Source organism: Haemaphysalis longicornis, unplaced genomic scaffold (assembly GCF_048455015.1).
Source record: "Haemaphysalis longicornis isolate Haplotype H1 unplaced genomic scaffold, Haemaphysalis longicornis Haplotype H1 scaffold_2, whole genome shotgun sequence".
Lineage (NCBI taxonomy): Eukaryota > Metazoa > Arthropoda > Arachnida > Ixodida > Ixodidae > Haemaphysalis > Haemaphysalis longicornis.
The window spans coordinates 150,287,680-150,299,763 of NW_027526295.1; the positions used below are offsets into that span (position 1 = coordinate 150,287,680).

General features: G+C 48.9%; 1 protein-coding gene across 3 annotated transcripts in view; it reads left to right on the forward strand.

Annotated features, from left to right (window-relative positions):
• The window catches only part of Cad96cb (protocadherin Fat 4-like Cad96Ca), a 381,477-nt gene that overhangs the window by 270,057 nt on the left and 99,336 nt on the right, over positions 1–12,084 (forward strand). The window lies entirely within an intron of this gene.

Consider the following 12,084-nt stretch of genomic DNA (forward strand, 5'->3'; position numbering starts at 1 on the left):
TTAGATGAAGACCACCATATATATGTATATATGACGGTACTCGTCATAGGACAGCCACAGCTATTACGTGCGTCACACAGTGAATAGGGCTGCATACTTATTCGCAAATGCAAAGCCGATCCAGCAATATCGAAAAGGTCTGCGTGGTGTTTGCGACGAAAGATGCCATAATGACTCGTCAGTTTCTGCGTCGACTAAGCACCACGCGACTATACGCAAACAAGACAGAAGCCCAGAAGGCGTACCATGCTAACGTAAGCCAATCACGCTTTCGCGTTCAATCTACATGAGCAGACTTAAGTGACCCGAAGAATTTTATTCGTTCTATACTGCGGCCTCAATAATGCACCCAGCTTGCGCAGCGAAAAGGAAAAGGGAACCGCAGTGCGATAAACTCAAATGGCGTCTCCGGGAATAAGGTCCCCAGCGAGAAAGGAGACTGGTTTTATTACAGGTACACACCCGCATCAGAAACGGTCCGCTTTGCAGCGGCTCTAAAGGAATACGGGCGATCTCCTTCCTTCGTTTTTCGCTCCGTCGGGGTGGCGGAAGACAGACGCTGGAAAACGGTCATTTCGCTGGGAGTGGCAGCAGGCAGCGCTGACCGAATGCAACTCAATGCGGCCACTGAGCGGTTGCTCACGGCTTCTGCTGGCCGCTCGGCAAGCTGGCCAGTCTTTAGGAGGGGCGAAAACGGTTTAACCGCTTTCGAGACCGCTCCGTGCCACTAGCCACGGAGCAGCAATTTTGATGCTCTCGTTTTATATATATCTCCCTCCCTCCATCATCACCCTTCGTTCATTCGAACCTGAACCGGGGTATATAGACCGTAAAACCACCGATACACCGAGGGTAGACAGAATTTGTTCCTCGCGAAGTTACAGCGAAACGTTAAATTCTCTGTGTCATAGAAATATAACAGGCATTGTTTAATTGGTACTATTGTCATTAATAATATTCTATTATAATGTATTAGTGAAACATTGCGGCTTTTTGAACCGATTACTCATTTGTTCTCGAAGAAAATACGGAGCGATTCGTTCAAAAACTAAGAATTCTGGTAACGCAGCTAAAGCGTGTTCACGTAATCGGAAGTGCGCCAGATTGCAAAAGAATACAGTCACAGATCAGATACCCGTGCATATAAGGACACTGTACAAGAACGTTTTTATAAAAGAGGTAGGAGGAAATAAGTGATAACTACATGACAACGGTAGTACAAGCTCGTTAACTCGAACCGCAAGGGATGTCATCTTAGAGCGAATAATTCAAACTAATGAAAGGGGAGAATTAACCAGCACCCTGTGAGTGGGAAGCAGTAGGCCATGTCAACACTTTGGTGCTTCAAAAAGTGCCTGAGTGCAGTCTACCTTTTATTTTTAACACTTTTGTTTTTAACACTTTTTGCCATAACGAGCCAATGTAGCGGAAATTGCCCTTTCGCAATCTTCCAAACTGGAGTAAGGAAGAGCAGTATCCCATCCGAGCATGACTTGCGAGCGGATGGCCGCGCTGGTGACAGCGACGCCTTCTGCGCTTCTGGTCGCCGAAATGGCGTGTTCATCTGTCAGTGCACTACTGCACTCCCACGCATGTTGGCGCACTCCGCAAAGAATGCGTCTTCCAAAACGTACGCCATGAGGTTGGTTTTACCCGATTTAACGTTCTTTCACCGTTCCGGAGTGGCCGCACCGTGCCGCCTGCGCGGTGGCACGTAGTTCGAATTGTCCCTGGCGGAAAGTGCACGCGGTCTAATTAACGGGATTATTTTTATGCGTAGAGTTCCATTGTGCCCGGCCGGCCCAACCCGCATTAACAGAATTATGCAACAATTCGAATAATTGAAGTTCGAATTAACGAGATCACACTCAGAAAACCTGCATATGTTCAGCAACGAAGCCTTAAGCGCAACAGATACAACAACCAAGAACGGGGTCTATACTTAACTATTGCTGGCAAGGATTATTTGCAGCCTAGAAATATTTTGTGCTCTGTCCCTACGTCGCCGCCGATTACACGTAGGTATTACGTTTAAAAAAACGCGTGGTAGAAGCTGGAAATTCACGTAACGGTTTAGGGTTTAGGGTGTTTATCTTTAGGGTTTAGGGTGTTTAGGGTGAAAAAAAAATCTTTATTATTTTTTACACAACTTTGAGAAACACCAAGAATACGCACCTGCTTCATAGGTGAGGGTCTCATGGGGCAGAGCCGTTGTCGCACATTTCCTAGTTAAATACAATTCATTAAGTGGCTTTTTTGGGTACACATTGCTGGGCGCATGTGGAACTGAGAAATACGGAGTGGCTACTAATCAAAGCTCACTTGCTCTATAAAAATCTCAAGCTTTGACGTTGTGCATGAACTACTCTCAGCTTTGACTGCTTGTCTTGCTATACGATGTGAGCAGGTCCATGGCTGAGGGTTAGATAAAGCGTTTAATACTTGTTGAAGCAAGTTACACGTCTTCTCTCATCGGAGCCATTGTCCTTTTTCCGGCCGCAGGAGCTGCTCAATTTAAAGGGTAGGGGGGGAGAAGGGGGAGGCCTTGGCGTACGTGACTCAAGGCTCGTTCGCATGGCGCGAAGCAGTTCGAGTGTCCGTGAACATGAGACCGCAAATGCATTACGCGCACATGGAGTGGCAGGCACGAGTTCTCACATCACTGTACACGTAGATGCAGGCGCGACTTCTCACATCCCACCCTAGCCAAAATGACCAAGTCCCTTTGGTGACGTGAAAACTGAACAACAGTCTGCTAACATTGAGGTCAAGCTTCAGATGACGCAAGAATAGGGTCGATGTAAGGTGGTCTAAATAGCTTGATCTGGCTCACATGCACCACTCTGGAGTCAGGAGTTCCCGAATTCCGGCCTACTTGAGTCACGAGGTAAGTAACCGGGGTCTTCTTTTCGAGGATCTGATAGACTCCCTTGAACCTCGGAGCCAATTTCTCTGACACATGCGGAAGAGGCTGCTGGCGGCGCACCCAAACAAAGTCTCCAACCTTGTAGGAGTGATCTCTGTGCGCCCGATCATAGTACGCTTTGCGCGCTTGCTGGGCGTTTTCCGTGTTGCTGGCTGCTTCGGCTCGCTGGGATTGCAGTGCCAAAAGGCGCTCTTGCACAGAAGTGGGCTTTGATGCGTGGATGGTCTGGTATGGTAGATTTGGCGTATATCCGTACATTAACTCAAAGGGGGAGAATCCAGTGCTGGAGTTCAGGCTGGTGTTCACGGCAAAAGCGGCTTCGTCGAGCTTTTTTGTCCACTGTGACTGGTCATGGTTGCACATTTTACGCAAAACGGTGACGAGGGTGCCATTGCTTCGCTCGACAAGTCCGTTACTTGCGGCCCTGTATGCCACTGAATAGTGTACCGTGACGCCGTGCATTCTCATGAAGTTCTTGAATTCTTTGGAGTCAAAGGCTTTTCCGTGGTCAGAGAGGCAATCGCTTGGAGTTCCGAATCTATGAAAAACAGAGTGAAGGTGCCTGATTACTTCCTTCGTGGACGTATTCGGTACGGGTTTTGGAACAATGTACCGTGTGGCGAAGTCAATTACATTCAGAATGTAGCTCTGTTTGTCGCTGGATGGCATTGTTATGTGGTCCATAGCGATCGAACTGAATGGTACGTCAGTAGTAGGCATGAATTCCATCTTGCCGACGTTCCGGCTGGTTGGTCTGTTGTCTTCCTGGCAACGTTGGCATGCCTGCACGTAGCTTGTAACGGTTGATAACATGTTCGGCCACCAAAACCGTCCTTGCAGTTTGTCCATCGTGCGTTTGATATCCATGTGCCCACTTGCGTCGTGCGTGAGCTCCAAAACGCTTTGTTGAATCTTTGCTGGCACAACAGGACAGTGATGCCCCTCTGAAGTTACCCGATAGAGGATGTCATTGATTATGACAAACGGTCCTGCTGAGTTAGGTTCAGCACACACTTTCTGTTTGGTGCTCTTGCAGAAGTCGTCTGCATTTTGCATGGCCATGAATTCATGCGTCTGAGATAGCGCAGCACATGAATGCCGAGAAAGCATGTCAGCAACGTAATTTTGACGTCCAGGGCGGTGCTCAACAGAGAACTCAAATTCCGCCAAATCCAGCAATATTCCAGTGAATCGGCGAGACGGCTTGAAGTTTCTGGTCAAGCAGGCGACCGACCAATTATCAGTGAGCAGGTGAAATTTCCTACCAAGCAGGTAATGGCGAAATTTCACTGCAATAGCCCAATGCACAGCTAATGCTTCCCAAACGTTGCTGTGTAGCTTTCGTTCAGATTCCGTCAGTGATCGGCTGGCGTATTCAATCACGACTTCTTTTCCGGCTTGTTTTTGTGTCAACACCGCTCCAAGAGCTGTTGCAGAAGCATCCGTAGCCACTGTTGTGGGCGCATCGCGATCAAAGTGGCCCAGTATGGGTGCTGATGTAAGGGCCGAACGGATGGTCTGAAATGATTCCTCACACTCAGGTGTCCATTTGAAGTCGGCACTCCGCATTGCAGCTTGAAGTGGCGCGCAAATCTTAGAAAAGCCAGGAATGAAACGCCTGTAAAAGTTTGCGGTTTGCACCCAAGATAGTAGCTGCTTCGGCGTTCTCGGAGTAGGGATGCGCAATATGGCTTCAATCTTTGCGGGATCTGGCTGCTTCCCGTTTTGTGAAATCAAAAATCCCAGAAATTTTACTGAAGGAACGGCAAACTTGCACTTCTTCAATGAAGCCTTAAGGCCTGCTTGTTGCAGGAGGGTCAGGGTCTCATCGAGAAGGTCGAGAAATTCTTCCAACGAGTTCGCAAAGATGATGACGTCATCGAGGTATGTACGCACACCAGATTTCGAATCTCGGGGTTTGAGTTGGGAAAATATTTTATGCATTGCTTTTTGGAAAGTGGCAGGTGCGTTCTTTAGTCCAAAGGGCATTCGTGTCCACTTGAAAGTGCCTTGATGAGTGATGAAGGTTGTCTTGTCTTGGTCCTCTTCTTTTACTTTAATTTGCCAATACGCACAGCATAAATCCAATACGGCAAACAAAGAGGCTCCACCAATGTCATCAAAAATGTCGTCTGCTCGCGGAAGCGGCTGGAGGACACTGACTGTCATCTGGTTGAGGGCCATATAATTTACACATAGCCGCTTTTTGTCACCCTGTGTCACGACAAGAGCTGGAAATCCCCACGGTCCAGAGGTCGGGCGGATGATGTCTTTCGACAGTAAAGTTGCTGTCTGGTTTTCTAGAAATGTTCGGTCCGAGGCTGTGTATCGGTAAGGTTGTCGTCCGTATGGCTGGGCATCGGGCTTTAACTTAATTTCATGTTCAATTCCTTCGTAGAGTCCAATGTCATCCGGACTCCGTGTGAAAAGGTCAGCGTGTTTTTCAACAACGCGTTTGACAGCATCATGTTGTTCAGGAACTAACTGTTCTCCAAGAATGATATCAGTGAAGTCGTCGTCACCGGAACTGGAAGGGGAAAGAGGGGCTTCTGGGCTGCAGAGCTTTGTTACAGCGCAGCTTATCGGGGGGGCTGGGTTCACTTCAGACGCAGCTGCTTTGGCTAGTTTGCTCCATAATGGCTCATTTTCGTCGGGCTCATGGGCTAGTTGAAGTGCATCGGCCTTGGCATCTGGAGCATCAAAGTGAGACAAAGCTGACATTGTCAGAATAACAGCGTTGGCCATTCGTGGCATAAGCTGGTCGCGGCACTGAATGATGGTTTTTGTGCTCGGCTGGTGAATTTCAGATGGCTGAGGAGGCTTTACGTGGAGCTCAGCTCGAGCAGCACAGAACCAGTCCTCTCCAAGAATGAGTGGAAGCGCGTTATTTGTCATAACGGCCACTTCTACTACAGCTGATATTGCTCCAACTGTTATCCGGAGACAGACAGTTCCGATAGGCGTCACTGATCCTCCTCCGACAACAAGAACGGGTGGTCCTGTCCACGGCAAAACATTTTGTTTTGTGAGCAGTTTCGACGATATAATCGTCATAGACGAACCACTGTCCGGGAAGGCTGGAATTTCTCCGATTCCTGGTATAACGGCAGGAACCACAGCGCAACAAAATTTTGACCCATCAAGTGAATCAGGTACGTACGTGGCGTACGCTTTTGGCTCTGTGTTCCGGTGATCCTTACTTCTTTCGCTGCACTTTGCTGCTAAATGACCGGTCTTCTTGCATTTAAAGCAAACGGCGTTCTTTATGTCTTGACCGGGTCTATGGGCTGGTGCACCATACTTATCAGAAATTTCTTGATACCGTGCATTTTGCTCGGCGGGCGGAAGCTCAGAAATCCGCTTTGGTGGCGGGCGCAATTGCTTTTGCGATTTGTCGTTTGGAGGGAAGGTCGAGGCTGGTTTGTCTTCGTTTTTGGTCTGCGCAGAAGACTGTCGAACGTTCCGCGTCCCTTTTGTGTGCTCAACGGTACGGTCTACCTCAATTGCGATGCTCAAGAACTCATCGACAGATTTCGGGCGCTGTACAGCAATTGCTGTTGCCAGTTGGTCATCGCGTATTCCTTGGATTAGATATTCAATCCTTTCCTTGTCTGTGAGGCTGACCGGGCATCGAGAAATTACCCGCAGTTTGGCGAATGCATACGAGTGCAGAGTTTCGTCGGCTAGCTGTAATCTGGCGGTCACGGTCTCCTGCCACTGGATAAGTGAAAGCTGTTCTCCAAAACTTTCTTTCAGGCTGGCTTTCCAGATGCGCCAGGTTGTCATATGCCGACCCTGCGTTTCATGCCAATCTGCGGCTGCTCCGCGCAGTTTGCTTTGAGCTATTGCAAGGAGTGTAGAATCTTCCCATGCCGCTAGTTTTTGGGTTCTCTCAAGCTCTTCGAGCCAGCTCTCGGCGGATGGAACACCAATTCCGTGAAATGTTCGCAGTGAAGCTGATAGATCAGGAAGAGTGTTTACTGTAATCGGTCTCACCTGAGAAGCCATTGCAGACGTCATGATCGCCATGTATTGCTGCATGTAGGTGGTGAACTGTTGAAAATTAGAAGCGCTGTCTTCGCTGAAGCTTGGCATTTGAGGGAATCCAGTCTGGGCAGGAGGAGTGTGGCTGTCTTGGGCTGCATCCGGCGAATCATCTTGGTCTCGGTGACTTTCAATGTCGGCGAGTAGACGGGCGGCAAGTTCTTCTTTGTTGCCTACGGTGTCAAGCTGTCGGCGTTCAAGTTCTTGTTTTATGAGCGGCATTGTGATTTGTGCGATGTCATCGGCGGTTGCGTTGCTCCAATTGATGAACGGCATCTCGGGCAGATTCGTAAAGACTGCAGGCGAAGATGTTTGAGAGTGGCGGAAGCGACGGCTGATTGCTGAGCGAGTTGAGCTGCTCCGGTGCTCTTCGGCTTGGGCTGAGGCTGGGCTTGTCGGGCTGAGGCTGGGCTTACTGCTTGAAGCATGAAGCAGGCTCTTCTCGTCAGTCGTGTCGCTTAAAGCTGCAGCAGGTAACGTTGGGCGACTGCGCCATATGTGAGCAGGTCCATGGCTGAGGGTTAGATAAAGCGTTTAATACTTGTTGAAGCAAGTTACACGTCTTCTCTCATCGGAGCCATTGTCCTTTTTCCGGCCGCAGGAGCTGCTCAATTTAAAGGGTAGGGGGGGGAGAAGGGGGAGGCCTTGGCGTACGTGACTCAAGGCTCGTTCGCATGGCGCGAAGCAGTTCGAGTGTCCGTGAACATGAGACCGCAAATGCATTACGCGCACATGGAGTGGCAGGCACGAGTTCTCACATCACTGTACACGTAGATGCAGGCGCGACTTCTCACAACGAGTACACCCAATGACCGCGAACATGGTGTGAAGCTGACTCACATGCACGCATAAAGGTGTGAAACACAGATCTACTCACAGATCTACAGATCACGGGATACCTTATGTAGATCATTTTCCCGCAAAGCACTATAACCGAGATTCGTGCCATTGTGTTCATAGCAGCACGCTAATGGCCGATATCCAGATACACCATAGAAATACACACGAATCGGCAACTTAACTTTCAAGTCTTCCTAATCTCATTAACGCCTTTTTTTCTCCGGTAACCGTCAGCAACATTTTTCATGAGCTGCGATTCCGTAAGAGTGTAGAAGGCAACCAAAGCCCGACGTTGCCTAACGTACCTAACGTTAAGATTCGGTGCGTGTGCTCACGCAACCGAGACCTCGTTTTCACTTCTATCATCACTTGCATCGCGTTTGTGGCGCATATTGTTTGCTCATGCTCAAAGCTCGCCCCAGCAACAACAAACGACCCTATACGCGGGTCCTACGGGGCGGGACGCCCGTTCAACAAAGGCAAGTGCGCTTAAAGCAGGGTCGCATCCACCATCCGGTTACAAAGCGACTTTAGGACGCATTACAGCGAGAGGGGACCGTTCGAGACCATTTGCGGCGCGCGCTGTTACACGCGCTGAAAGTTCACGCTCAGTGCGGGCTGACCGCCGATCTCGGCTTCGTCACAGTCGAAACGCGCGGCCCTCTTGCAGAAGAGAAATGGATGCCCGAAGAAGAGAGGCCGTTTCGGGGGTGTACACCAAAGGAAGTTCGCTTGCTGGGAACTGAGCAGGAAGAAAGGACCGGACTGCGAGGGAGACGGAGATGGTCGGAAATCGGCGACGTCGCTGGAGAATGACGGAACGATGACGACAGGAACGTTAGGGCGAGAGGAGAAAAAGAAGAAACCGGGCTGGTAAATGCGGAGCGAAGCTGTTCGAGAAAACCAGCTTGTGAATACGGTAAAAGAAGAAGAGGCGGACTTCTTGGAAGGGTGTAGAACGCATTCCGCTGTCGCGTTCGCGAAGGGAGAAAAAGCCACAGAGCCGTTTTGCGAAGCGGGCGTCAACTCGTCGTACAGTCGTCGTGGAGGTTTGAGCGATGCGAGCCGCTTTGTGGGTTCCGGAGAAGTCACTGACATGACCGGTATTTTCAAACGAGCGTGCTTGAAACGTGGTTGAACTTTCAAAGGATGACGTTTAGGCTGTCTTCCATTGGTGTCTATGCATAGTTCGTGTCTGTGCTTTTCCAAAAGTTGTCCTTCCGGAGCGGGACGGTGGATTGCTCTGGCTATGGTCCGTTCGCCCGCCCGTTTGTATAGCCGTGTGTCCAGTCTGAATTATTTTGTGTGTGTGTGTGACTTTAAAGCTTTACATTTATGCTGCCTGTCTGACAGTTGATCCTGAAAACGCTGAGTCGTAGGCATCGGAATAGTTATGATATGCACAGGAATCATGAAAACCATGTTTTGGTATTCAGGCAGTCGTTTATTGTACTGAGGCGGAATTCATCGCATTTCCACTGCACTGCAATAGGCATCCGAAGTCCACAGGAGCTGTGCAGTGGCTATGGATACTCGAGAACACAGAAGGGACACTAAATGAAAATTAACGAAAAAATCGGACTTGTCGTATCCTTTTTTCATTCCACGTGCATTTCTTTTTTTATGACTTATCTTTGGACGTCACAAATCGCGCATAAGGCATATCCTATCCTGCCAAGCAAATTCCATTAACTCTTTACCAAATGTTTTGAAAATGCAGTGTTGATAGATGGCAGCTTCCTCCTTTTTACAACTACGCTTTTAAACAAGGCTCACTGACCAATTTTCGCCATTTTTGGCGTAAGAACCCCTAGCACGGAAGATAGCCAATAGTGCCAATGTCAGTTCCATTTTTTGCGTTTCCGATTTCGCGCTTATCAAAGCGCCGAATCGGAAGTAGCGAGTCAGAATGGAAAATGAAGTGCTCGTTGAGTGCACACAGAAAGGAAATCCAGCTGCCAAGAACGCCGACGAATTATAGGAAGTCCATCAATATTTCGCGCTGAAGTAGGCTTAAGTATTCTTACCGTCTATGGTGGCTCAATGGCTGAGGCGCTGTGCTGCTAATCTCAAGGACGCGGGTTCGATTCCAGCCCGGTAGCCGCTTTTCAGGCGGAGGTGAAAATCGGAAACGCTTTCGTGTTTATGGCGCCAGGGCAGCCAAGGCGAAAGAGCGCCAAGTGTGGCGAGGCATCATTTGGCGCAAGTTAAAGGTGCCCATTTCGACCAACTGGTCGATCAGTTGGGCGAAATAAATACCGAGCTCTCCACTATACGGCGCTCCCCACAGCCCAGATGTGTTCTCGGCGCGTTAAACCACATATATTTATATTAAAGGTTCATTTCTTGAAGTGGAAGAAAGCAAGCGGAGAGAAACGTGTTTCCAGGGTGGAACCATGCTTTTGGTGGGATATGCTCAGTTTGATGCCTAACAACAGAAGGAGAAGGTGGGAGGCAGGAGGAGAAGTAGACTCGGTGTATCGACAGGGACTTCCAAGTCGTCCATGCGCGCAACAGTTGGGCGGGAATGTGCTGTCTCCCTGCGCCTTGTTCTTGAAGCTCTCCTCCGGAGGTCATTCACTCCGCGTGCAGGTCTCAGCAGCCACAAGCGTACAGGATGTTGCCCATAGGGGCGGCGGCAGCGGTTCGCTTCACATGCGGCGGAAGTCAGCTCGGGCAGCCGGCGCGCGAACTGCTCGGCCCGTGCAGACAGTCGGCTGCGAGTGACTCTCCCTTGTGGTCGTACCTGTAAACGCTTTAAGTGGCCATTAGTGCAGGCAGTCTCGGCGAATTGTTGATAGGATACAAAAAATGTGCGTGTGTGGAAACCCAATAACCGCTTTCCAGCAAGTGAGACATTCACAATAGCTTCAAACTACGTTCCGAGCCCTTGCCGCCGTTGAGATGTACGGTAACGGAAATGTAAAATGAGAACACTGCAACAAAGAGGCGAAGAAAATTAGGTGTCTCGTCTTGGTCAGGAAGTCCAAGCTCTCCTTGCGAAGCGGCTACTGAATAGTGATGAAGAAGGCCAAGAAAAAAGACGGAGTAGCAAAAATGAGAAGGATTGGGTACTGGTGTGCAAATCTCTCTCTCTCTCTCTCTGCTTATCTGTGTGTGTGTGCGTGCAAAGCGTTGTTTTGTGGTTACAGTCCATTTTAGTATTTCGCACACGTGGCCTTACATACGTTAACCGTGCGTGCACTGATTGGCACTCGTCGGCACCGGCACGTTTGGAATATCCTTGCGATATTCGTCCCTACTCAGAATGCATAAAATGCGTGCTTACGGCAACATGGCAACGCTCACTGTCAAAAACTGGGGACCCCCAGTCATATATGTATATGACACTTTTGACGCTGACCTATATTTCAGACGCCGAGGCGTGATGCTCACTGCCAGTGACGATGTGGCCGCCAACGATCATTTTTTACTCGCCTATGGTGTCGTCCCAATCCGCAACAGTGTACGTGACACGCGACACAACACACAGGGAAACACGTGCAACTAACAACGCGAATCACGTCACATACCAGTGACGTTACTTTGTTCTTGGTTTTTGTTTCCGTCAGTTTCTGTCAGCCTTGTTAGAAAAATTTAGCATTTCTTTTTTCTCAATAGCTGAGAACCATCCCTTTGCGACATGAAATTTGGGTGTTAACGAAAGAGCCCGTCGCGCTTAACGATACGGGACGACTCACGTCAAAACGTCTCGCGTGTCGTCTTGTCGATTTTCTGTCGTTTTTTTTTTGCTTTGTTTTTTTATGCATCGGTGTGTGTGTTTACTTTTTTCCCTTCTATATTCCACTTTCTTCACCGTACGGGGCGAACCCTAAACTTGGAAGGAGTGCCACGACCTATTGTGATGTCTCGTTAATGATTGAGCGGTCCTGTGAATGCCCACACGAATTCAAAACACCCGCCTTCGACAGAACGGATCACCGCAAAGCTGTAGGGGAGAAAAACAGGTTGACAATCAGTTATGCTAAACATGATTGGATAGCGAAACTGTTAAAATAACAATGAATATAGTATAAAATAAATCGCAAATGTGCTTTTGTTTGAATGTGGTCAGTACCTTCTTTATGAGCGTATTGACCGGGCCGCAGTCCCAACAAGTGCAGAAAACAAATTCCGATTCTTTATAATTGGGATTTAGCCATTTTCTGAATTCATTAGCTTATACTGAAGGACTACAGTTTTATCCTAGCAGACAAAGTGGAAGCTGTTCCTTCCACGGCTTTGGTTAAGATGCGGTTGGTTGTGAGCCGGCT